Genomic DNA, 27,868 nt, shown 5'->3' with positions numbered 1-27,868 from the left:
CACAGCTCCTTTGATTCTGTTTTCCAAATCTGGTCATGTCAGCCTCCTGACATTTCTGGGAGTCCCTGATCTCCTTCCCACACTTTCCTGTTTTCGTTTGAGACAGCTAGAGAAGCTTTCTGTTGCTTGCAACCAAGAACTCTGACATACTCCCTGTAAGGCCTAATTTAAATCTGAATTTCCCACATAAAGCTTTTCTTCAAGATAGCCCTTCTTCTATATTCTCATCAATTCTTTAAAAATTTTCTCAAAGAAATTTTCTAGAAGAAAATCCTTGGACTTGGCTCTGATTTTGAGTTATTCACTTACATGTCAGACCCCACACCAGACTGGGAAGGAGTTCCTTGGGGACAGGGTCTATGTCTCAGGTGGCTCTGTAACTCCAAACCTAGCTCAGTACCTGGCACATAGTGGATACTTTGTAACTGTGCATTAAATGAGTAAATACGGTCTTAATTGAATTTATACAATTGTTTCTTTCAGGAACATCGCACTGCTGCAGATATTTTTCTCCATTTCTATTTATTTAAGAAGGAACTGAAGATGGCAAGGGGAAAGAAAAGCCTTTATTATGGCCGCTCTCATTTTGACCAACCATCTTCACTTTATACTCCTTCACCCTTTGTCCAGAGTGTTCAGAAGCATATCAGAGACTTCTGCTTCTTTTCCTTCCTCTGGTGCTCCTAGCCAAGCCATGGAGTTAATGATGACAACAGTCAATATTTATGCAGTTTTTACTATCAACAAAGCCCTGGGCCAGCTGCTTTACATGCAGTGTCAGGTCACTAGGTATAATTATGACCTAAATAAGATTCAGGAAGCTCAAGTGATGTCTATGGCCATACCACCCTGAAAGTGCCTGCTCTCATCTGATCTCAGAAGCTAAGTAGGGTCAGGCCTGGTTAGTACTTGGATGGGAGGAACCTCAAATGACTTTTTCAAAGTCACAGGACTGCCAAGAATGGAGCTGCTATGATTTGAAGTGTTTTCATCTCTCTCTGTCTCCTTATGGGTGATTCTCTCATAGCATGACATGTCTAGAAGACTGGAAGAAATGGAAGGAAAAGCAAGATAATGAATAATCCTCAAAAGAAAATAATCAGCTCTTGGATGGATGCCGCTGCCGCCGCCGCCGCCAAGTCACTTCAGTCGTGTCCGACTCTGTGCGACCCCAAGGATGGCAGCCCACCAGGCTCCCCCATCCCTGGGATGCTCCAGGCAAGAATACTGGAGTGGGTTGCCATTTCCTTCTCCAATGCATGAAAGTGAAAAGTGAAAGTGAATTCACTCAGTCGTGTCCGACTCTTAGCGACCCCATGGACTGCAGCCTACCAGGCTCCTCCGTCCATGGGATTTCCCAGGCAAGAGTACTGGAGTGGGTTGCCATTTCCTGCTCCATTGGATGGATGAGAATTATGCAATTTTTTTGTGCTTAAGTTAAACTTTTTATGGTCACATCTTACCAAGACATTTCTTCAAGGATTTAGTCCTTATGGGACCTTCCAATTTACTAAATTTCATTTCATTTTAGCTCACATGAATATCACATCTCCAGTGTTTAAAAAATACCTGGAAAGGATCTTGAAGAATGCCATGGATACCAAGATTGATGCACCAAATTCCAGTCCTTACGAAGCTCCCTGCTGGTAGGGCACCAGGGCTACTCAAAACCCTGTCCAAAGACCAAGGAATCCTTGAGGGACCAGCAAAGTGCTCTGGAAGCACCAAGCAGGATGTGGGAAATTCCCAAAACATGGATCAGGACAACTTCACAGGGCAGGAGGCTGAGAGCATCTGTAGGAGAGGAGTACAGCAGGGTAGTTAAGAGAGTGGACTCTGGAGCCAGCTGCTTGGATTCAGATTCTGTCTCCAGCACTTGCTAGCTCTGGATCGTGAGCATGTTTCTGGGCCTCTGTTTCTTCAACTGTAAAATGGGATAATAATAATGGTACCAGCATCATTAAGTTTCTGTGAGGAGTCAACATTTGTCAAGCCTTAGAACAGCAACGTGACACCGAGTGAACAATATGTAAGTGAGAAGCTAAAGTGTAGGATGATCAGGTAGAGAAGAGCCCAGGACAGCAATCACCACTTGGCATTAGAAGTGTGCATAGCAAGGGGCTGGAGCATTGTGCACAAAGAGGAGGGGATGAGTGGCAGCAGTGGGTTGAGATGGGGATGGGGAGATGCTTAGGATGGAGATGAGCTAAACTATCAGGGAAAGGCTTGCTACACCCCCAAAATGTGAACCCTCCTCCATGTGCACAATATAGTAACTTTTCCAGGCAGTAATCCCAATTTGGAGCCAGAGACATTTGCAGGCACATGAGAATCTAGCTTTCTTAGTTAGGGCATAGACAGGAATAGACTCTAAGAGAGAACGTGAGCGCTCCTAAAAGGAAAAACCCAGAGAAAATTATTTTGACATGAATTTTTAAAATACGCTCACAGGAGGCGAGGGAGGGAGGTCTGTCCTGTCTGAGGCAGCCTGCACACGTCTGAAGCATCCTATAAAGAAAAAGATTGGCATGCAGACAGGGTGCGGAATCAAGGACACTAAATCACAATTCAGTTCTTGCTGTGCACCCCTTAATGAGTCACTTGAGATTTCTGGATCCTGAGCATCTCCACCCTCAAAGTGTGAGCAAAACCATCCTTCCCTGCTAGGAAATTGATGACATACAAGATTTAGCAGTGAAGAGGCCGCAGAGTGCCTGTGGATAATAATGCCACATGTAAATATCCCCAAAGCCCCTCCCACCACTACACTCAACTCACAAAGCACGATTAATTCCTTTTGAAAGCTCTGTACATATATCCCTCTGATCGCCTCTTTCCCGAGAGGACACAGTTGATTAATTCAGAATTTCTCAACTTCCCTGAGACCATTTAAACTTGTAAATGGCATTTCTGTGCCTCTAATCAGTTGGAGGTTATAAGGCCTGGCACACCCAGGAGGACAAACCTACAGAACAGGTTCACCTAGTCCCAGACACCCTGAAGGATCCTGAGAGAGGTCCCTAGGACAGGCAGAATTTAATGCTCTGATGACAGGTGTGGCAAGAAAGGGCAGTTTTTTCCCTCCTTTGGGAACCTTCCTTTTAACAAATTGAACAAATAATCTATGTACACTATTAAAACATTATATAATATAGGGGAAAAAAAAGAAGAGAAAATAAAAATTACCTACAGCCCCACCATCCATAGAAATCCAGAGTTAAGCTACACAGCATATGTAACTGTTAACACAAATCTTTTGCTAACCTATTGTCATAGAGCCTTCCAGACTTCTTTCTATATAGTTATGTAAACATTTACAAGATGTAAATTGGAAGGACTGATGTTGAAGCTGAAACTCCAATACTTTGGCCACCTGATGCAAAGAGCTGACTCATTGGAAAAGACCCTGATGCTGGGAAAGACTGAGGGCAGGAGGAGAAGGGAACGACAGAGGATGAGATGGCTAGATGGCATCACCGACTCGATGGACATGGGTTTGTGTGGACTCAGGGAGTTGGTGATGGACAGGGAGGCCTGGCATACTGCGGTTCATGGGGTCACAAAGAGTCGGACATGACTGAGCGACTGAACTGAACTGAACTGATGTAAACATTTACAAGATGGAATCTCATTGACTCTCACTGATATCTTATTCTTCTCTAAGTTGGGTTTTTCCAATTGAAAGTATTTAATAAGCATCTCTGTGTCCCGGTGTGGCTTAATGTCATCATTTTTGAGGGTAGACTAGTGCTTCACTATAAAATCTAATAGTCAGAACTCTGAGGGAGACAGAAGCCCAGTTCAAACTGGCTTAGGCACCATCAAGGGAATTTATTGCTCCATGTAACAAAGTCCAGAGGCAGATTCTGAACATGGCTGGACTAAGATCTCAGCCTCTCTCAGTCCCTCTCTTCCACGTGCCTCTATTAATAGGCAACTCTCAGGTGGGCTTTGCTTAGGTCCTCCCAGCCCCACGTCCAGTGGAGGGCCTCTCTGTCCCAACTGTTCCAACAAAAAGTCCCTGAAGATTCTCTAACTGTCCAAGCTTAGTCATGTGCCCATCCCTGAATTCATCACTCTGCACTATGGTCAGGGGCCGGAAGGCTCCCACTGGCCAAGACTGTGTTCACATGGCTTCCTGTGGAGCTGGGTTAGGGATTAGCCCCTTCCAGTGCCAAGAAAACAGCTGATTCTCAAGTAAAGTTGGGTTGCTATTCCTGTAGGGAAAAGAACAATTGCGAGTCTGACCAAAACATATAATGTTTACTATATAATCCAGCTCAGAGGTTAAAGCGTCTGCCTGCAATGCGGGAGACCTGGGTTCGAGCTCTGGGTCGGGAAGATCCCCTGGAGAAGGAAATGGCAACCCACTCCAGTATTCTTGCCTGGAGAATCCCATGGACGGAGGATCCTGGTGGGCTACAGTCCACGGGGTCGCAAAGAGTCGGACACGACTAAGCGACTTCACTTACTTACTTACTTACTATATAATCACTCTCATTTATTGAGAATTTCATATAGGTCTAGCACTATGCTAGACACTTTACAGTATCTAATATAATCTTCAAACAATCTTATGAGTCTGAGGTCATTGTTGTCATCACTGTTTTACAGGAACCAGATGCTCAGCAAGGTTAAATAGTTATCCCAAGGTCACACACTGAGCAGGAGTAGGGTAAGGTCCTAGGTTGTCTGACCCTGGAGTCAGTCTTTGCAAATGCTCTCTTTTCAGCAGACCATGGTTTATTTGACCAGTCCCTATCCAAACAGGGCTTCCCAGGTGGCTCAGATAAAGGTAAAGCATCTGCCTGCAATGCAGGAGACCCAGGGTCAATCCCTGGGTTGGGAAGATCCTCTGGAGAAGGGAATGGCTACCCACTCCAGTATTCTGGTCTGGAGAATTCCATGGGCAGAGGAGCCTGGCAGGCTACAGTCTACGGGGTCGCAAAAAGTCAGACATGACTGAGTGACTAACACTACCCTGACGATGCTGAAAAGCTGTTGACATTGAATACCAGACAGAGTGAGCTGAAAAGATCAGAGATGTGATCAGGGAGAGGGATGGATAAAATTAAGATTGTAGTCGAGCTGCAAATACTGACGATTAAGTTCCAGGGTATGACTATGGCAGTGGATAACTGAGATATAAGGTCCTTGGAGGAGAGACAATCAAGAAACTGAGAGGCTAGGGCACTGAAAGCATTATTTATCAACTGGGACACTAAACTCACCACAAGTTAGCTTAGGAGCAGTGATGGAGGGAATGACAGTGGGCTAAGAATTAGAACCCTCAGGAAATTATAGGAATTCACTTGGGTCTGGTGAAGACTACAACCAGGAGGGTGCTGAATGATGTTATCTCTTCATATGACCTTCAGATTGTTGGTCCCCAGGGAATCACCAGGTCATAGTTAGAGTAAGAGGATAAGAAAAAGAGAGAAAAGGTTTGATGATACAAAAGATTTTGCTGATTATGATTCTGCTGGATCTCAGAAGATGCACTGAGAAGCAGGAAGATGGGAGATGGGGCAAAATCAAGGACTATACCAAGTGTGGGTGATATCTGGGAATTTGGATCTTTGTGGAGGGCGTCTAATAAGTGGGGCTAAGAACAAGACACATGATGGGTGAGTCCTAATGATCTTCAGTTCGTGGGGCTGAGGCTGCAAGTGCTGCTGGGGAGGAGATGATGAGAGCTCTGGATCTCCCTTTCACTTCTTTCAATGGAGGTGCCTTATTTTTCTTATTTATGGATTAATAAACAGCTCTTCATTACAGCTGTCTCCCCACATTTCTCTAGACCTAACACATCCTCAGTGCAGCAAGACTGCATTAGAAAGCCTTGACCAAAAGTCAAAATCCTAGCATCAAGCTTTGGTCAAAATAGGTAATGATATGAGAGTCTATATAGAATACAAAAATATTAAGTGTCAGACTTTTTGCACTTAAGAACTTTTAAACACTGAGGCATAATTCACATATAATACAATTCAGCCTTTTTAAAGCACGTGATTAAGTGGGTTTTAGTATACTTGCAAGGTTGTGCAAGCATCACCGCTATCTAATTCCAAAACCTTTTCATCATGCCAAAGAGAAACCCCATACTCACTAACAGTCACTCCTCATCTCTGCTCCTCTTAGCCCCTGGCAACCACTAATCTACTTTCTGTCTCTATGGATTTGTCTATTCTGGACATTTTCTAAAAATAGCACCATGTAACACATGCGACTAGCTTCTTTGACCTACCATCGTGTTTTCAAGGTTCATCCATGTTGGACCGTGTGTCAGTACTTCATTCCTCTCATGGCTGAATAATATTCCATGGTATAGGAGTACCACATTCTGCTTATCCACTCATCAGCTGATGGCCATTGGGTTGTTTCCACTTCAGGGCTGATGTGAATAACGGTGCTATGAACATTCATGTGCAGGTTTTTACGTGGGCATGTGTTTCCAGTTCACTTGGGCATATACCTACCTTGAGAACTTGGTGCCTAGCTGGAGAAGGATTCTAAGGAATTAAACTCAACTCTCACAAACAATGTGAGACTCCCTTCCCTCAAGAATTATATTTTCAAGATAATGACTGACCATTATGGAGGGAAGTGCAAAGTTCCAGTCCATTACCAGAAAGAAAGTCTTACCTTGAGCTGATTACTTGTTTACACAGAGTACAGAAGAGGATGAGGCACGTCCTTCTTTTATTACTGAATCATGTACCTGTCAATGCAACATCCACTTTGGATGGGCCTCTTGGAGCCAACCTGGTAGGCTGTAATCCCCCTCTACCCTTCCTCCACAGATTTCTCCTTCAATTAATAAATATTAATTTAGGTGCTGGAGAGACAGTGAAGAACACAATAAATATAATTTCTGCCCTCATGGAGCCTACAGTCTAGTGGAGAAGAGAAAGATTAACCATATGCTTACATGTGATGAAGGCTCACGGACTAGAAAGGAGAATTAAGCAAGGAAGCCTGGCATCAGCCTGGAAACCTGAGCCAGAGAGTCCAAGGCTGTGTGAAGGACTTGCTCCTGCTATCTTGTTTCTACTTGTCTCTCTTGAGTTGTTATCTTTACTTTCACAGGGTGTAACATGGGCAGCTCTGAGCTCTAAACCTTGCATTCAACTCCACTTTGAAAATCTCAAGAAAGGCTCTCACTGGACTGTGTCCTGGGGAAGACAGTAAAGTCCTCTAACTGTCCGGAGCTCACATGCCACCTGTGTTCTTAGAAGGGTAGGAAATGTTACCCAAAGAAGGAAAGGAGGAATGAACAGACAAAACAATAAATGCCTACCACATGGCTGGTCCTATTTTTCTAAGTAGGGTTGGGAAGGAATGCATGACCAGAAAAAGTATAGATCCTGAAAGGCATCAAAATCAGAGAAATGGGTGAAGCTAGATTATGCAGAACTCTTTACGGCATGAAAGAAGCTTGAACTTCATCTCATTGGCCTTGGGAAGTTACTGAAAAGTTTTAAATTTTAGGGAGGGATATGTATTTCAGAATTACCAGCATTGAAGACAGGAAGAAATGTTAGGGGGCTTTTGTAACAGCCCATGTGAGAGATGACGGGGTTGGAGGCAAGGGAGCAGAAATTATGAACAGAGAACAAACGTGGGATATGTTGGGGGAGGTGCTTAAAGAGCCCCTAGATATGATGGGTGAAGGAGAGGGAGGAGCCAGGCAAAGCTCCCGTTTGATAGGTAGTCAAGTCCACCTGTGATGAATTTCCGTCTCAAGACAATTTAAACCTGTGCCAGAAGGAGTTGGGGCTGCAAATAAAAAAACAAAGTAAGACATGCTCTCTGCCCCCCAAGGAGCTCTCTAACTATTAGGAAGCTAAAGTAAGTTTTGAGAAATGCACAATGTAAGGCCAATTAAGTAAAATGTAGTCAGTGCGACTGGGAGGAAAGGATTCTCTCATTTTGTTGGTTGATGGGATCAGACATTATAAAAGAAAGACAGCTGAGATGAGTTTTAAAGTATGGAAGCATTCCTACAGGTGGGGAGTTGGTGGGGGGCCTTTCTAACAGGAAATAGCATGAGCAAAGACACAGTAATGGAAAACAGGGCATATTTGGAGAGCATGCAATGACTCATTTGACTGGATGTCAAGAAATTGTGAAACAGAAACCAATAGGATGAGGATACAAGGTGGGGTGGTTATTAGGTTTTTTTCAATCGTCCACATGTGGCTAAGTCATTAGTGGAAAGAGGAATTTAAGTACTGTAAAGGAGACCATTTAGGGGAAAGATAAATTTTGTTTGGAACATACGCATTTGAGGACATCCAGTGGAAACACCCAGTGATCAATTACTATGGTCTCTTCTGAGGGATGAAGGCTGAACTATTGGATCTGTGGGATGTGTGGTATGGAGCATGTGTGGTGTGCTGTATGCATATGTAGTAGATGTGTGTGCATTCATCTGTTTTTACCCTGACTCATTCAAATAACGATTTGAGTGGCACACGCACATTTGCACAACAAAATTGTTAAAAATACTATAGCAGACAAAGGAAAACACAAGAACACCAATTAAAATTAAAGCCACAAGGTTAACATATAACTTTTATGTCATAGTTGCTGTAAAATTACTAGAGGGAAAGAGCAAATTTGGCTTTGAACTTCCTAGCAGCCAAAGCAAAGCAGGAAGCATAACAAGTTGTAAGATTTCTAATGGACAAGAAATACATATTTGTAAATCTTCTAGGCAGAAGCAGAGTTGAGGACTCTGATGCATTTATACCACAACTCTAAAAGAGATACCCGATGCTCTCTTCTCCTGGGGCTACTCTCATTCTAGGGCACATCTATCTTGAAGTTATATTTGGACCAGTGCTTTGCTCTGTCGAATGAAAAATGAGCACAAGCAGCGTGTCATTCAAATAGAAAATTAAAGGGCCAGTGTGCAAATCTCTCTTTGCTCTTTCCCATACCACAGTGACTGAGACTGTGAAAAAGGAGGGAATATAGAGAAAAAGGGAAGAAAAGAGGAAGGAAAATGGATTGACAACATCCAATGTATGAGAGGAGAAGCCAACAAAAAAGAACAGAAAGAACAATGAGATGTCCAGAAGGAAGACCATGAGAATCACAGTATCCCAAGAACTAAGATGAAGACTTTTTCCAAAGGGAGAGCCATAGAGAGATTAAAAGCTTGCTGACAGCCACACAATCCAAAAGTGATGGAACTAGAATTTGATTCCCGTTCTTAACAGCATGAAGATCCTACTTGCTATGTTCAGTTTCCTTCTGAGGAGACCAGAACTACAGGCTCTACCCAGCTGTACCACCTTAGGCACAGCGAACCTACAGCTGACTCACCTGTAGGTACCCCTTATACAATATTCTGAGGATCAGATAATGCCCACACACAATGTACACAGTTTCTGTTTCTGTGCTTTGAAGATCTAGGATTTGCAAATGTGATTTAAATATTCATTTTTTACCTTCTGAGCCCTAGGAAAGGAAAAGGGAGGTTCAGATACTCCTTCCCAGAAACCACATCTCCAGACTCTGCAATCCACAGAAGGCCTGGGACTGTGGCCTCTGGCAATGCTCACTTAACCTGCATGAGGAAGATGGGATGAAATCACAGCACTTGCCAAGATCCACCCCTGCAAGAGCTGAAGGACAATCTCTTGGCAGGAGAGGAAAATAATCTTTTATTCTTCAACCCCTTAGATACCAGTGTGACCAAATGCCCTGCTTTATGAAATAAAAGCAATGGTCTGGCAAAAAGCAATTTTAAAAGACTGAGTGCCGAAAAAGAAAAAAACGATCACCTACTGAATGCACTGTCCCAGAAACTCCCAACCACATCTTCTGTCTAGGGCTGTGATTTGAAAGTCATCAATATTCAGGTGATAGCTGTCTTTCCTTATGTCTGTCACACTGTCTGGTTTCCTTCAGTGGCTGCAAACTCACCCTCCTACCCGTGTTCAGCTTAGGTTTCCACTTAGGTAAGAGGCTTTGGGAACTGGTGCATTTGAGGTGCTTGTTTGCAGAATACTATTTACATTAGATCAGCCTGAGAATGGAAATATCTATGAAAGATAATCTAGACCTACTACGTTTTCAGAAGTAAAGTGTTCATCCGATCTGCACTTGAATACTTCTAATGACCAAAGAGCTCACTATCTATCAAAGAAGAGAATTCCTTCAGGCGGCACCCCCACTTGAGCCGTATCGCCACCTGCAGGCTCTGCATTGAAACTCCTTCTTCCTGAAACCTCAGCCCTCTGCCAGACTGTCCAGTCATGCTTCTTCCCTACATGGGAGCCCTGCTTTCCCCTCAATATAATGCTACTCAGTTTAGCATTTATATGACAGCATTTATTGACATCTACTACATGCCAGGCAAAGTTCTAGGCTTTAGATACAAAGACAATTCTGCCCTCAAAGTTAAAAGCCCAAGCACTGCAGTTAAAACTGAATTTAAATCCTGCTTATAAGATGTGTGACCTTGCATGCGTTACTGGACCCGTCTGAGTCCTACTTTCCACATCGGTAAAATGGGTGGGACAATAGTTTCTATTTCAAAGGGCTGATGTGACATCTAGATGAAATAACAACAAAGTTATTATCAGAGTGCCTGACACAAGGTCAGTGTTTTGTGTGCTGTGCTCTATGTGCCCAGTCACTCGGTCACAGCGTTTTGTTAGTGACGGTTAATGGATGCTAGGACACTGCTTGGAACTTTCCTAACTTCCCAGCTAACACACATGCATTTGAGACTTGGCTCGGGCATCACCTGCTCAGGGAAGCTCCGCCCCAGGTCAGGGTGTTGCCTAATTTCACAGGCTAACAGCGCTGCCTGCCTTTCTTGAAGCATCTGCAACTGTGGCTTCACCTGCATCCATCTGACTATTATAAGTTATGTCTGTCTCACACCTGTTCCCACCCCCTCCATCCCAATCAGACTGTCAACTCTGTGAGGACAAGGATCTGGCCTGTTTTTACTGACCATTCTATCCCTCACACATTGATTTCTAAGCGCTAAATAGATGCCCAGTAAGTATTTAAAGAATGAAAAATAAATGAACAAATAATCTGTAATACTAAACACATTCTAATGACACTGAGATATTATACTGGAAAAAAAAACTTTCAGCCTCGAAAAACATTAACAGCTATTAAGGAGATGGAATAGATGGGATGGGATCAGTAACTTCATCCTGACCTCCTGGAAGAGATAGCTCACAGCAACACACACAGCAGAAAGAAGCTTATAGCTCATTAGAGTAGGCCTTTTAAGAGAAGGTAATAAAGGCTTGTATCTGTGTAGCACTGTACTAAAGGCTTTATACATATTAATTTATTTAATGCTTACAATTCAATAAGATGGTAACTATGCAGAGGGATTAAGTAACCTGTCCCAGGTTAGCATGACACGATTATGCTCCCTTCCGTGTCTCTCCATATACTTAGGTCTTCTCCATGACCTTCCAAATTCTGACCATTAGTAACCAGAGACTCAGCCTCCCACTTTGCAGACCCTTAAAGTGGTTTCATTTCCTATGCTCATGAGGCCATCAGTGCTCAGATGGCCCTGGAATATTTCTATCTCATTGCTTCTCACATCCTAGTGGGGAAGACCTCAGATATCCTCTTTTCACTCAAAGATCCTTTTCCAACTTCAACAGAGTTGCTTCCATCACTCCACTGTCATTCTTTACAGATACTCATGGAATTAGATGATGTCTTCAAGGTCATTTAAGGTAACCCCCCATTGAATTCAGTGGTCTACTGAATGGTAAGAGTGGTTATCAGCCTCTATTTGTATACTGCCAGTGATGGATAATTCATCAAACCCAAGATAATATATTCCATTATTGCCTGTTGGAAAGATCTTTCTTTACCAGAGTTGAAACTTAACTCTCTATAATTTCTCCTGATTGACAGTTGTGAATCAAGCAGTAGGGAATATTTTATCATTAAAATTGCTTAGAATTTCTCTTGTGCAATTCTAATAAAAACATCAAATTTTCATGAGTTTTTACCGCTAGGTCCTCTGCAGACAACCCCCCACCTTTTTGCCTGGGCCTGGAGGCCCTATCCCACCAGGGCTCACCAGTCCTAGTCCCACCTCCAGGGGCCACACCATTAAGTCTCTCTACCTTCCTCATGACAGCTCTTTACATGTTGAAGGTGGCTGTGTGGCCCCCTAATCTTTCTTTTACTTGGTTTTTCCTGATAAGTGGTGGTCTGGGCTCCACTGCTTAGGAGCTGGGCAAACTCAGCAAGTTGCTTAATCTTTCTAGGCCTCGGTTTCCTCATTTAAAAAGGAGGCAGAGGTCAGATCAGCCATGTGCTGCATGGAAAATGGGAAAGTGCTATGCACACGCTTATGACTGTTCTCATGCAGACCATCTGGGACTCCAAAAGGAAGTGGCCTTGGGAGCACCAGCAATGAGGGTGGGTGCCCAACACAGAAGGCGAGATAGCAGGGGCTGATCAGGAAATTATAAACCCAAGGTCATCAGGGCAGTAAACAAAGGCAGGATCTGACCCACAGGGACTTTCTTGTGCCATGGTCACACAAGCCAACAGGCATTCGGCTCTGTGCTGTAAGCACTTTGCGTGCATTAGTTCACCAAGGCCTCACAACAGCTAAGACGGAAGGTGACTGTTACCCCATGAGGCAGATGGGGAATCGGAGGCGTAGACAGGCTAACTGCTTTGCCAAGGCTGCACACTCTGTGTTAGGCTAAGGATTGGAGCCCAGGCTGTCTGGCTCCAGAACTTGGGTTCTTTAAGTACTTGGCTCTGATGCTTCCGGGAAGCAGGGACAAAGTCAGGTAGCAACTGGCCGGTAGGTGGGATCAGGTCCTGAGACTTCACCTGACCAGGGTTTGGAGAGGCCATGAAGCCAGTGGGTTTCCTAGAAGGGAAAGGAGGACATTCCCAGTGAGGGAGGAAAAGGTCAAGAGAAGAAGCACAGGCACTGGAGCTCAGGCTGACTGGCGGCAGAATTTCTAAGGTCAAACCCTCCCAGAAGGACACCTGCTTCATTTAGACACTGCTGGGTCCAGAGCTAACCACTGTGTTCACATTGTCCTGTACACCCTGCACAAGATTCCAGTGAAAAAGGTATGACTGGCCCCACATCACAGTTGAGAAAACTGTCGAATAATTTGCCCTTGGTCACAAAGGTAGAAACAGGGCTGGAGCAGGAATATAATTTAGTCTGATGTTACCTGCCCCAGATCCCTCTGACTCTGTTTTACAGTCTCTGGAAGTCTCCCAGCTTCCATCCCCTTTTATGTTGATTGTCTGGACCGAGGCTCTTGTCCAGGCCTACCCTAAGGCTACTGGGGCTACTTTGCCCACAGAAAGTGCTTGCGAGTTCATGTCCCAAGGCAGTCCTTAGCCAAGGCCTAAGTGTGGGTGTGTCCCAAGGCAGTCCTTAGCCAAGGCCTAAGTGTGGGTGTGTGAGGGCCCTGCTCTCCTGTGGCAGACTCTGGAGAGATAACTTATACTCCAGAGCTCCCTTTCCGGGAGCAAGAGGAGTCTGGAACTTCACAGAAATCACTCCATCCTTCCAAAGGATGCAGGTCCTTTGGGTTCAAGGTCAGCCTCTCCTTGTTTAGCTTCTTCCTCTTCCCTGTCCCACATCTTCCATTTCCATTCTGGTTTTTCCTGGGAGCACTTTCTTAATGAGTCTCCTGCACTTGAACCCTCTTCTCAAGATATGCTTCAGAGACCCTCACACAGGATACCTCTTAACCTCTTAACCACCAGCCTGGGCTACGTTTTTGCTCAGCACCCTCACTTTCGAAGAGCTGCTCACACTCCCCCAGGGAGCGAAGACAAATTTTCCTTTCTCACCTCTCTCCCGCTGCCTGTATGCACCATGGGCTGAGGCTCATGCCCAATTCTGAGGGTTTGAGCTGAGCAGGCTCTGTCCGCCCAGATTCTGCAGTTCCCAGACTCAAGCGAGCCCAGACACAGCCCACCTCCCAGGGCGTGGGATACCGGGCTGTGAAGTCAGAAGTGGTTTGCAGGGCCCTGTTGAGACTTGTGGGTGGTGCTGAGCCAGATGTGTGAGGGATCAACCCTGGTGTGTCTGGGGTGAAAGAACCAGACAGACCACTCCCCAGGGAAGGAAGCCAAACCAGTAAATAAAAGCCCTGCATCCTGCATGAAAGAATAGGTCTTGGATTGACAATTTCCCAAGGAATGTATAACACAAAATTAGGCAGGGCCACCTAAGACTGAGTCAAATTTCTCCCATCATCTGGCGGCAGTTCATGGGAGAAAAACGCTAGGAACCTAGTGGTCCCTTTAAGACAGCTGATTCAGTGGTTCCCATATCTTGATCCAAATGGAATCAGTACTCAAGACTTTCAAATTACCAGGCATTCTTTGCAACCACCGTGTTTGACTTCTCAACTAGTCTACTTTCTTTCTTTCCTTTTTAAAAATTTTTTTAAATTTTATTCATTTTTAATTTTTCCTTCCAGTTTTTATTGAAAATATAAAGTGGGCTTCCCTGGTGACTCAGTAGTAAAGAATGTGCCTGCCAATGCAGGACATATGCTTTAGATCCCTGGGTTGGGAAGATCTCCTGAAGAAGGAAATGGTAACCCAATCCAGTATTCTCACCTGGGAAATCTCATGGACCAAGGAGCCTGGCAGGCTACAGTCCATGAGATCACAAAAGAGTTAGACACGATTTAGCGACTAAACAACAATAATGTATGTTAGTTCCTGTTACACAACTCAATGATTTGATATTTCTTTTTTTTAAATCCATTTTTCTCCTATGCTCCCTTTCTTTCTCCCCATGTCTTCCTCCAAGAGCATAAAGACTTAATTTCACTGTCCAAGGTGAACTAGCTCCCCGATTTTGCCTGATTATGTCCTATTCACCTTTTTAGTCTCAATTCAGACCATCTTTTGCCCGGAAATCTCTTCTGATCTTTTCCCCACATTTGGTTTGGTTGGGTGCCCCTTCTCAGGGCTCCCACATCATCTTGTTCATATTTCATTAATTGCACACCTGCTTGTGTGTTGGTCTCTGTGATTAGAGGAGACCTTTTGAGATGACCACAGCCATGTCATTTTATCTCTGAAATATCAGGACTTAGTACAGCACCTTGGACATGATGGGTGCTCAGTGAGTGATGAATAAATACCTACCTTATGGGGTGTCTGAAGATGAAATGAGATAAAGGATGTGAAAACAAACAAAATTACTACTACTGTGTCTATTATTACTTTCTATGGATATACCGTATCCATAAATTTTTTGCAAACTCATATCATATGTATTATTGATATTATTACAATAGTAATATGTGCCCAAGCCTGGGCATAAAGATGTGTACAAGGTCAAATGCTGAGAAAACGATCAAAAATATACATCTATACATACAACTTTGTATTCAGCTCCAAATTCATACCACCAATGACAAGAAATTATTATAACACCTAGACAACAGTCAGATCTCTATTCATCCAAGAGAGCAGAGGGGTGCTTACTTGGAGAATGGATATTACCATCTCTGCCCTTCCTGTGTTTAAGACTTGCTGGTTTCCGGAAAATGTTGTATCATTGGCTCTTAACATTTGCCAGGTTAATTAATTTAAGAAATCAGACAATGAGAGGGAAAACAGGGCAGTAGTTTCCTCCTTTCCTGCCTATGCTCTTTTCTCGGGGGAGAGGGAGTGCCAACAGGCTAAGCCTGTGTTTTCTTCTCTGGGAGCAGGTAGGGACCCCAGGAGGGGGCCATGAGAGTGGAAGCAGCTGCTGAAAACAAGCGTAAGCCACAGCACAGCTGTCAACTGCTGTCGAGAGACAGCCTGCCTGTAGGGCCACAGGACTTCTCCCAGGTTCTACCTGGTTAGTCAGTGTCCCCTTCTTATCATAATCATCACTCGAGCTCAACCAGCCCCAGGGAGCCGTGATCTGCAGCACGTCAGGGCCCTCCTCGGCTGGGCCAGGCCTGCTCTTCTCCGGTTCTACCTGATGACTCTACTCTGCCCAGGATCCTGGCGACAGCTTCCTCTCCCTCCTTCCCTCTCCCTCATCCCCTCCCTTCCCTCCCACCCTCCTTTCCTCCCTCCCTTCCTGTCTTCTTTCCTTAATAAAATTTCACTCTGCTTAAATTTTTGAATAGTTAACGCATTCTCAAGGTTACAAAAATTATAAAAAGACACGGTGAAAATTCACCCTCTTCTTATCTTTCAGGAATTCAGGGCCTGCTGTGCAGCTTTCCACAGACCTTTTTTGTTTTTTTTTAACGTTCATTCAAGCATTTACTCATTGGAAGGACTGATACTGAAGCTGAAGCTCCAATACTTTGATCACCTGATGTGAAAAGCCAACTCATTGGAAAAGACCTTGATGCTGGGAAAGATTGAAGGCAAAAGGAGAAGAGGGCAGCAGAGGATGAGATGGTTGGATGGCATCACCATTTCAATGGACATGAAGTTGAGCAAACTCAGGGAGATGGTGAGGGACAGGGAGGCCTGAGATGCTGAAGTTCATGGGGTCACAGAGTTAGGCACGACTTAGCAACTGAACAACAACAACAACATAAGCATTTATGGGCTTGTATGATTACATACTTCTCCTCACTCCTTTTCATACAAGTGGTAAGCCTTGTATGGTGATGCATAGTGTTCTGCTCCTTAAGTTTCTCAACTAACAATCTCAGAGATCTTTTCATATTCAAACAAGAAGAACTGCGTTATCATTTTCATGACTGTATATAATTTTCCAACCCATAACATTTTAACTTATTTCCAGCCCTAAACTGATGGACATTTATAACCAGTGCTGCAATGGATAACCTTGGACATATATAATTTCCTGACTATCTTATGCAATTAGAAGTGGTGTTGCTGGGTCACGGGGCAGATAGACCTGTACTTTTGAAAGCTGCTGCTCAACTGTCCTTCATAGGTGTTACATCTATTTACATGCTTCCCAACAATCTATGTGAGGAAACAGGTTTCTAAACCTTTAAAATAGAAATAATTCTGCTACCAATATCCATTGATTAATTCCTCACTATGCACATGGACAGAGAAGCCTGGTGGGCTACAGTCCATGGGGCCACAAAGGGTCGGACTCAACTTAGTGACCAAACCACCCAAAACCATCATGTGCCAGGAACTGTGCTGGGTGCATTACAGTCATGACCTAACTAAGTACCTGTCACAACCTTTCAAGGGAGGTGATCATTGTTTCTGCTCTCAGGGGGAAACCTGAGGTTCACAGGTGAGGGACCTTCGGCTCCACCATACCCCTTATCACTACCCTTGGGCTCTCATCTAGAAGTCAAGAAGCCAACAAGCATTCATTCCCATGATCATAAGAAACTAACAGCCAGCATTTAGTGGGCATTTAATTATTCCAGGTACGCCACCTCCCCTAATCCTCACTGCAGTCCCATGATGCAAGCTCTGTTAGTATGCTCCATTTTCAATAGTGAGAAAACCAGAGTCTGGAGAGGTAACAAACCCCAGGTTCAAGGTCACGCAGCCAGCAGGCAGCAGTCTCAGGGTTTGAGCCCAGACATTCTGACCACTCAACTCAAAGCCTTCACAACGTCACACTGAGGTCACAGCTTAGATGTTTCCAAGACACGCTGACCACGTAGATGAAAGTAAAACCCTTAACCTACAGGTGAGGAAACAAAGGCCCAGGGGAGAGGGGAAGAGGTCTGTTTAGTGGCTGCACTAGGTTAGGACCCCCTTCTCCTGACTCCCGGACTTCGCTGGTGGTTCAGCCGGTTAAGAATTCACTTGCAATGCAGGAGTTGCAGGAGACTCGGGTTAGATCCCTGGGTCAGGAAGATCCCCTGGAGGAGGGCATGGCAACCCACTCCAGTATTCTTGCCTGGAGAATCCCATGGCCAGAGGAGCCTGGTGGGCTACAGTCCATAGCATTGAATAGAGTGAGACTGAACATGCACACACTCCTGACTCCCAGACACTTCTCTTTTTTGCACCTTGCTGTTACACAAGTGCCATGACATCTTTAGCCCTAGGCTGGTACAGCATGTGGGTGGCAGGTCCAGGATGCAGCCCTGGCTTGTCCCAGGTGGGAGGTACAACAAAAGTGGCCGAGGCACAACACACAACTAGGCTGGCAAGAACTGGCACCTGGCCAGGAGACCCACAGCCCACCTGGCAGGTTCCAGCCAAGGGATCCAAGGGCATGGGTTCTTGCATTGGCTCTTCTGCATACTTGCTACATGTTGTTACAGTGACAATAAAACAATATTCAGCACCTACTATGTGACAAGTACTGTAACTAGCAAATCATTTCACATCATCCCTACAACAACATCCTTACAACTTACCTCAGAGAGGCTAAATGACTTTCTCAATATCATAGTCAGTCAATGTCAAATCATGGGATTTGAACTCAGATTTTTTTTTAAAATAATTTTATTTACTTATTTGGCTGCACTGGGTCTTAGGGTTAGGGTTAGGGCTTCCAAGGTGGCGTTAGTAATAAAGAACCCCCCTGCAATGTGGAGACTTAAGAGACTCAGGTTCACTTCCTGGGTCAGGACGATCCCCTGGACAAGGGCATGGTAACCCACTACAGTATTCTTGCCTGGAGAATCTCATGGACAGAGGAGCCTGGTGGGCTACAGTCCATGAAGTCACAAAGAACTGGACACAACTAAGAGACTTTCACTTTCACTTAAAAAGGAAAGTAATTCAGACACACGCTACAACATAAGTGGACCTTGAGGACATTATGCTAAGTGAAATAAGCTGGTCACAAAAAGATAAAAACTGGGAGGAGAGAGGGATGAGACCTGTTGAAATGGACACAGAAGTTCATTTTTGCAAGATAAAAAGAGTGCTGTGGACAGATGTGGTGATGGTAGCACAATAATGTTGATGTACTTAATACCACTTAAAGATGGTTAAAATGGTGAATTTTATCATAGGAGTATTTTATGGCAATTAAAAAAAAAAAAGAAAAGAAAGAAACAAGACTTGTTTTACACAATTGTGAGAATTAAAAGAGATCAAGTTTGTCAAGGGCTCAGCACAGACCTGGCACCAGGGGTAGGGGGTGGGGGGTGGGAGGGGGTACTTAATTGATGGAAGGAATGCTTATCATGTGACTGTTAGTAACCCTGTACATCTCCTGTAGGAACACCCCTGGTGAGACTTTAGCCTCCCCCTGTAACAGGAGGAGAAAGCAGTTGCTGTCTGTCTGCTTCCCTGAATGCTTGTGAGGAACAAATGAGCTCTTAATGTGTGGAAAAAAATTCATAAACTGCCAAAAAAGAAAAAAGAGCTGAGAAATGATCGATAAAGGTGTTATGGGCACACTTTTTAGCTGAGCCTCTTGCCTGCCTTCTCTTAGCACTTTGTCTTTATCCAATTGAGTCCTGTCACCTTCTGTGGGGGCAGATTCCTCTGCCTCCTCCAATGGGAACTCTCAGGCAGGAACTCTGTCTTCCTTTTGCCACAACCCAGCACCTGCACGTGGAGGTAGATTTTCATTTTCTCCAACCTCAATTGAATTTGGGAGGCTTTCAACAACCCTTTGGAGAGTTCCAGCCAGGAAACCTGCTCCTGACGCAAGAGGCCAGGGGTTCCATCCTGCTTTATAAAGCGGGGTCCTCTCCCCAGTGCAGTATCACACAAGGGTCTGACCTCCATCTCTGTGCCAGCTCGGGCTCTGCGGAGTCAGGGGCGTGGCCCTGTGGGCAAGGCAGGAAGCAGAGTTCAGGGAAAGTGGAAGGGATGCTCCTGGACCTCCCAGGAAGAGGTGACTTCAGGACACAGGCTCTCTGGTTGTTTTTGATGGTTTTCATTACTTGGTGTGAGCTCCTGTGGAGTAAATGTTTCTCAGGCATATTTGGGGATCTAATTCTAGAGTCCTTAAGCACAAAAGAATGCAATAAAATACCTGCTCTGAGAAGAGACAGCTGCCCAGCAGGCTGCCTGGGCTGTCTGTACTCACCCTTCACAGACAGGGAGGCCCCCAGGTGGGTAAGTAACTGGCTCAGAGTCTCACGGGAGGATGTCAGGACAGGGACCACAGCTCAGTTCCTGGCCAGCATGGGTCCTACCCCCGGGTTGAGGGAAATTGAGGAACAGAGGCAGTTTCTCCTCAGCAGGCAGACAATTTTCATATTCAAAGACTAAGTGTTTCCAGTTAAGAGCCTCTTCACCTTTCTTTTCTTTTTAAAGTTTACCCACTTTCTCTTCATCTTTCAAGGGTTGGAATAGCTCACTTTGGAGTTGAATTTTCTCTCTAAATACCAGACCAGAAAAATCACTGACTTGTCATTCTTCCTTTTGACTCATAATCATTTCTCAGCATGTCCGACAGAAGGGCATGTTGGTAAGCCATAGCGAAGAGGAAGAAAACGTGATGAGAGAGGACTAGGGGCTTTCTCAGTCATCAGACGCCAAGGCACTCGCTTACTCAGGATTGTCTCCATGACTAACAGGGGACTGTCTCCTCAGGGGAGGAGAGAAAATGGCGGCCACGGGGCTTTGCACTCATGTAGCGCCAGTGCCAACGAGTTCCAAGTGTCTCCACGGAAACATCATCCTGTTTCTTCTGGTGGGGTTTGGTGGGGGCCGAGGGGGATGGTAACTCCTGTTAGGTGGACACACTGAAATGAGGCCTGGCGAGGTTACCCAGGTTGTTCAAAAGCACGTGGCAAACCCATGAAGTCAAACTCAAGCACCCTCACACTGAGCTCAGGCTCCTTCCTGCTTCTAGAAGATTTCACAAGGCCAGGAAGCCAGCAGTCCTGGGGTCAAGGGAAGGGGAGGGCGCTCAAGGACACACCCGAGAGCAGCTTCTGGTCAGGCATTCCTGGCAGCATGGGTGACCGCGGCCTGCCCGCGCCCTGCCCGGGGTGAAAGCTGATAGGCCGGGCCTGCTGAACGCTGGGGCAGGGCAGTGCCTCCCACGTGTTTTAGGGGCACTGAGAGGTCTCCCTGCTAAAAATACCTCCCTCCCCTTTCCTGTGGTGCAAGCTGAAATGGTCATATAAAGTCTTACTCCCTTGGTTTGAGGCACCACAAAATTCCTGGTAGATCTGATGTTAAAATTAAACACCATTATGTGTAGAACAAACTGAGGTCTGACCACACTGTGACACTTTGCTTGGCATTTATATATCCCTGCATAAATCCAGAGAAGGATTTGAGAGCATCACAAATTTACTTCTCAGATTAGCCAGTGGAGGGAACCAGATTTTGTTCCAGTGAATCCATGGAGCAGCTGGAGAGAACTTTAGCTCTGCCTGGACATTTTGTTTTTCGGTTCAAAACACTTCGCAGAGCAGCCCATTGCACTTTAAGGACCACCCTCGGCCCATAACATTCATGTATCCACCTCACTCAAATGCACTGAGCTCTTTCATGCCCAAGACTTCCTACCAGCAGCCCCTTCTGCTGGTCCATCTTTCCCTCCTCTCCTGGCTCCCCTCGACCTTCAGCCCTCAGCTTAAAAAGTCACCACTTATCTGACTACGCCAGCTAAGCACAATCTCTCAAACATTCTATTCTTTTCCTTTTCAGTGTTTCGTGTGTGTGTGTGTGTGTGTGTGTGTGTGTGTGTGTAGCTTCCCTGGTAGCTCAACTGGTAAAGAATCTGCCTGCAATGCAGGAGACCCCAGTTTGATTGTTTGATTCCTGGGTCAGGAAGATCCACTGGAGAAGGGACAGGCTACCCACTGCAGTAGTCTTGGGTTTCCGTGGTGGCTAGGCTGGTAAAGAATCTGCCTGCAATGCAGGAGACCTGGGTTCGATCCCTGGGTTGGGAAGATCCGCTGGAGAAGGGAACGGCTCCCCACTACGGTATTCTGGCCTGGAGAAATCTGTCCTGTATAGTCCATGGACAGGCTTCCCAGGTGGCTTAGGGGTAAAGAATCCACCTGCCAGTCCAGGAGCAGCAGGACTTGGGTTTGATCCCTGGGTCAGGAAGATCCCCTGGAGAAGGAAATGGCAACTCACTCCAATATTCTTGCCTGGGAAATCCCATGGACAGAGGAGCCTGGCGGGCTACAGTCCGTGGACTTGCAAAGAGCCAAACACAACTGAGCACACACGCAAAAGTATGCCTGTGTGTTCACAGTCCATCCTCACTATTTGCAGATTCTGTATTTGTAAATTTGCCTTCTTCCTAAAACATATTTGCAACCCTCAGATCTATAGTCCCAGTGCTTTTGATGTCATTTGTAGGCATGTGCAGAGCAGCAAACAATTTGAGTCCCCCAGTGCACATCTTCCCAGCTGAAGTCCAACCAGGTGGCAGTCTGCTTCTTGTTTCAAACTCTAAACATGGGTCCTTTCTGCAGTCAGTTTTGTGCCATGTTTTTTGCATTTGAGGGCTTTCAGCTGGTAGTTTCCCTGTTGAAAATGGCCCCCAAGCGCAATCCCGAAGTGCTGTCTAGTGTCCCAAGCACAGAAGGCCATGAAGTGCCTTATAAAAACAGATGCCTGTTAGATAAGATTCATTAAGGTACGAGTTGTATTGCTATTGGTGTGAGTTCAATGTCAGTGACTCAATGTGTGTGCATGAGGGCTAAGTCGCTTCAGTTGTGTCCGACTCTTTGTGACCCCAGGGATGGTAGCCCACCAGGCTCCTCTGTCCATGGAATTCTCCAGGCAAGAATACTGGGGCAGGTTGCCATTTCCTCCTCCAGAGAATCTTCCCGACCCAGGGACTGAACCCACGTCTCTTACGTCTCCTGAACTGGGAGGCAAGTTCTCTACCACTAGTACCACCTGGGAAGCCCAAATGACTCAACAGTACTTATTCAATAAGATGTCTTTGAATGGAAGCACACATAAAACAAGGTTATATATTGATTGGCTGAGAAAATGTTGTGACCCAGAGACTCACAGGAGCCTAACCCTACAACACCTGCAAGAGTGGTGGCTCAGGATTCACCAACTTGGTGCTTATGGTGACTTTATAAAACATAGCTACCTCACAGAATACGAATCAACTGTAGTTGTATTAGTTTCTTTAGGCTGTTATAACAAATTCCACAAATAGGTGGCTTAAAACAACAGAATTTTATTCTCTTACAGTTCCAGAGGCCAGAGGTCCAAAATCAAGGAGTCAGCAGCTCATCCAAGGCTCTAGGAAAGAGTCCTTCTTGCCTCTTCGGCGTTCCTTGATTGCCAACAATCCCTGGCTTGCAGCAGCATCTCTGCTCCAGTCATCACAGGTCATTACCCTGTGTGTCCTCCCCTCTTTTTGTAAGGACACTGATTATATTGGGATTCAGGGCTCAAACTACTTCAGTACAATCTCCTCTTAACCAATTCTATCTGCAAAGACTCTATTTCCAAATGATATCACATCCAGAGGTTCTGGGAACAACATCAATTTGGGGAAGAGGACACCACTCAACCCGTATATATATATATATATATATATATATATATATATATTTTGTATATTACGTGTACATGCATATACATATAACTTAAACATATATACTTAATCAATATCAATATTGACTGAATTATTTTATTAACCAATATCTAAACTCCCTGACTAGATTGCAAGCTTCATGAGGAAGAACATGGCTTTCTTTTTTTTCAGTTTTTAAAAAACATTTATTTATTTGGCTGTGCTGGGTCTTAGCTACAGCAGGCAGCATTTCTTAGCTGCAGCATGCAAGTTCTGAGTTGCGGCATATGCGATCTAGTTGTCTGACCAGGAATGGAACCCAGGCCACCTGCATCAGAAGTGTAGAGTCTTAGCCACTGGACCACCAGGGAAGTCCCATGGCTTTCTTATTCATCTTTTTATCCTCCAACACCACGTCCAGCCTGATATGTTGTAGGAGCTCAGTAAGTATTTGTGGAGAATGAATGAATGAGAGAGTTTCAAAGCTTACAATGTAAGAGACCACCAAGCGAGCAATGATCACACTCATGTGGAACCCTAAGCTCCTGACATTCTTCATCCATCACATCAGACTGAGAAGGTGGCTAAGTGAGTGGGCTTCCAATCTCAACCTCCCCTCCCCCGTCCACTTCAACCAGTTACCCTGCTTGTATCTGTCATATATTCCACTTCTACACAATACTGCTTTATAAATGAGCTTTCTTTAAAAGTGTGAAAAACATGGATCCTAGCCCCCTATTTTATAGATGAGGTAACCAGAGTTCAGAGACACAAAGTGCTTTGCCTCAGGTCGCCAGGCAGTCACTCGGAGGTAGGACTAGAAGCAGGTCTTTTGAGACCCATTCCCGAACTTTTGCCTCTACACTCACTCTCCTGCCAAGATATACAATGGGAGTGCTTTGGAATTTGCTTTCCCTGGAGAAACCTGTTTTTCTATCTGGAGCCAATTCTGGGAGAAGGAAGCAGAGTCCAGGGCATGTACCCCTTCCCCAAAGCTTTGAAAGGCCCTTTGTGCCAAGTTCCATGGACATTCCACAGGTTTGTTCTAGGCAAATTCATCTGCCAGCAGGTCACAATCCTTGCCTTCATCTCTGAGCCAAGATATTCTGGCCTTTTTGCTTTTAAATGCACTCCTTTGCTTTCTTGGAAACTGAAGCTGAGAAAGGGAGGCCGAGCTGGGGAGGCCCAGGGTGGATGGGATGGGTGGGCTACTGGAGGAGAGACGGGTCTGTTTTGCAGACCTGGCTTGAGAAGAAAACTGTGCTGATTATCTCCCAGGCCCAGCTGCAAAAATGCCTTAGCTCGGCAGCAGATTATAAATAGCCCAAAATGCCCTTCCAGCCGCTTGAAAACAAGGATTTTTTTTTTTTTTTTCCTGGGTTGGAAGAACAGCTCTTCACAGCTATCCTGGGCCCCCTCTTCAACCCCATCCGCAAAGAGTTGTGATTTATGTCTTAGCACCATTACTGGGACCAAGGCTCACACAGCCCACATGAACAATGACTAATTCATTGCCAAGTTCTATGAAAAAAGGAGGCATTCCTTTGGAAGCTCTCTCGTTCTTTTAGGCAGAGACACACCGACCCAGGAGACCAGAGGGCCAGTTTTGCTGGGATTTCATTGCCCTGGGCTTCATCTGGCTCCCTCTGCCTTTGCGTGCAGTGGGAGCCAGGGAAAGGCTGGTGGGTGGCTGACCTGAGGGCAGGAGGAGGCAGAGAAGAGCTGCTCTAAAACTGTTTGCTGAGATGCTGCAAAAGTAAAGATCCAGGGATGTTGGCCTGGTCCATCTCTATTCTAGTACTTGTTTCTAGAGGGAAATCTGTCTCTTTCTGGAGGAAACTGAGTCTCAACACACATCTCCTAGGTATCTTTGCACCCATGGTCACACTCTTCGGGACTTGAAGACTGAGCAGCAGCTCCCAACGTACAAAGCATTTTTCAGGTTCTGCTCTTATCTGACCTTTAGGACAACTGTTGCTTTTGCTCATTTGTTTCTCTGGAGTCAAAGGTAATGCCTGCCTATTCTAGAAAAGCTTAAAAATTTCTGAAAAGTATAAAGAAGAAAAAATCCCACCACACAGAGACAACAGTGTTTTTAAGGATCTCCTTCCAGACTTCCCTTATTGGAGTATGAAAGTGAAAGCGTTAGTTGCTCAATCGTGTCTGAATCTTTGCAACTCCATGGACTATAGCCCAGCAGGCTCCTCTGTCCATGGAAGTCCAGGCAAGAATACTAGATTGGGTAGCCATTTCCCTCACTAAGGCATCTTCCCGACCCAGAGATCGAACCTGGGTGTCCTGCATTGCAAGCAGATTCTTTACCATCTGAGCCACCAGGGATGTTGGAGTACAGATGGATATAATTTAACTTACATGGGTTTATATTACTGTGTTAGCTAGGCTCTTGGTAGAAATAGATGAAGCATCCACATGAGTAATTGAAGAGAATTTTTTAATAAAGGGACAGAGGTTAAGAACACTAGCAAGGAACAGTGTGGTATATCGGGGCAGCAACACGAGAGACCTATTATCACCACTAGGTCTGAAGGCCAAGGGAAGGACTAGTTATTGCAAACCAGAGCTGTATGGAGACGGTTGCCTGTTAGGAAATGTACCCGTCAGTAGTGAAAGAGCTGGCTTAAACCTCAACATTCAAAAACCTAAGATCATTGCATCCAGTCCCATCACTTAATAGAAAATAGACGGGGGAAAAAGTGGAAACAGGTGCAGATTTTATTTTCTTGGGCTCCAAAATCACTGGAGAAGGTGACTGCAGCCACAAAATTAAAAGATGCTTGCTCTTTGGAAGAAAAGCTATGACAAATATAGACAGCATATTAAAAAGCAGAGATATCACTTTGCCAGCAAAGGTCTGTATGGTCAAAGCTATGATTTTTCCAGTAGTCATGTACTGACTTGAGAACTGGACCATAAATAAGGCTGAACACCAAAGAACTGATGTTTTCAAACTGTTGTGCTGGCAAAGACTCTTCAGAGTTCATTGGACAGCAAGGATCAAACCAGTCAATCCCAAAGAAAATCAACCCTGAATATTCATTGGAAGGACTGATGCTGAAGCTAAAGCTCCAATACATTGGCCACCTTATGCGAAGAGTCAACTCGTTGGAAAAGACCCTGATGCTGGGAAAGATTGCGAGCAGGAGAAGGGGGCCACAGAGGATGAGATGGCTGGATGGCATCACCAACTCAACGGACATGAGTTTAGGCAAACTCCAGAAGATACTGAAGGACAGGGAAGCCTGGCATGCTTCTGTCCATGGGTCTTTGTTGTGTCCGAAAAAGTGTCAGACACAACTTATGGAATGAACAACCACCACCTGCCGGTATAGACGCATCAGCCCTGGAAAACCAACAGAGATGGAGCAAGAGGAATAAATACCCTGATCTCCCTCCCCACCACCACCCAGCTGTTAGTGCCTCCCAGTGGTCCACCAAGCCAGAGCTAGAAGGCACGGAAGCACATTGACAGCAGCCCAAAGAGGCCAATAGTCCAGGGCACAGAGTTGGGTGGAGACAATCAGAGAGTAGATGGAAGAAGCAAGCAGAAAATATCCATTACAATATCCATTACATCTACTATAATTCACTCCATGGTAAGCCAAGAATTTTCTAAATCAACAAATATAGACCGACATCATACTTTTTCATGGACCTTGTATGAATATACCACATTTAACTGATCCCCTATTGATGGACATGCAATTAGTTTCTGGTTTCTCAAGAACGTAGACAATGCTGCAGTAAGATGTATGTATAGAAACTCTGTGCACTCCAGATACATATTTTTGATTCCCCTTTGACACTTTCTAGAAACTGAGGCTCATTGCCAATGAGGCTTACCCCCAGTCACATAATGGGAAGGTGACTTTTCTGACTCTTCTAATTTTTTCAACAATGAAACAGAGCACTTTGAAATAGAAAAAGGAAAAATAAACTTTTTTGGGGAAAAAAAAGGCTTATACCCTTGAAAGTCCTATCACCCACACGGCTCTGAAAGAAAGAGAACTATTAGGTCCCAGTGACACAGGAAGGAATGGGGCAGATACAATCCTAAAAGAATGTCACAGCTGTTGAAAAAACTGGATATGACAAAAACTGGTTAGAACCGATTAGGCCCAAGATGGTGGAAGATTCGATTTCCAATAGACCTTGAACCTCATTATATGCTCATTATATTAGCGAATGTTAAATGACACATCCTCAGATGCCAGGACAGTTGCAAGGTTGACCATAAAAGGCCAAAAAGTAGGCAGTGTCCCAGTTCTTGGAAATCTCTCCCCTTCCCCAACATGGTTGGAATAATCTTCCCACTTCTTGGCTTATGAAATCACCCAGCCCATAAAAATTAACCCCAAATCATATTTAGGAGCTGCGATTGCCTTCTGAAACGCACTGCAGTCTGCCTATGGAATGTGTATCTCTCTCAATCAACCTGCTTTCACTTGGCTATGGCTTGCTCTTGAGTTC

General features: G+C 45.0%; 1 long non-coding RNA gene across 1 annotated transcript in view; it reads left to right on the top strand.

Moving 5' to 3' along the window:
• LOC145509709 (uncharacterized) overlaps positions 1 to 3,698 on the top strand; it is a 28,001-nt gene extending 24,303 nt beyond the window's left edge. The window contains exon 4 of the long non-coding RNA XR_014056327.1: positions 484 to 3,698. This is a non-coding gene — a long non-coding RNA (uncharacterized LOC145509709). The remainder of the gene's footprint in view (positions 1 to 483) is intronic.
• The last annotated feature ends 24,170 nt before the right edge of the window (positions 3,699 to 27,868 follow it).

Source organism: Giraffa tippelskirchi, chromosome 6 (assembly GCF_054371585.1).
Source record: "Giraffa tippelskirchi isolate mGirTip1 chromosome 6, T2T-mGirTip1v1.2.pri, whole genome shotgun sequence".
NCBI classification, from domain to species: Eukaryota; Metazoa; Chordata; class Mammalia; order Artiodactyla; family Giraffidae; genus Giraffa; species Giraffa tippelskirchi.
Note: the sequence above shows the minus strand (reverse complement) of the source record. Positions and strands in the feature narration are given on the sequence as shown.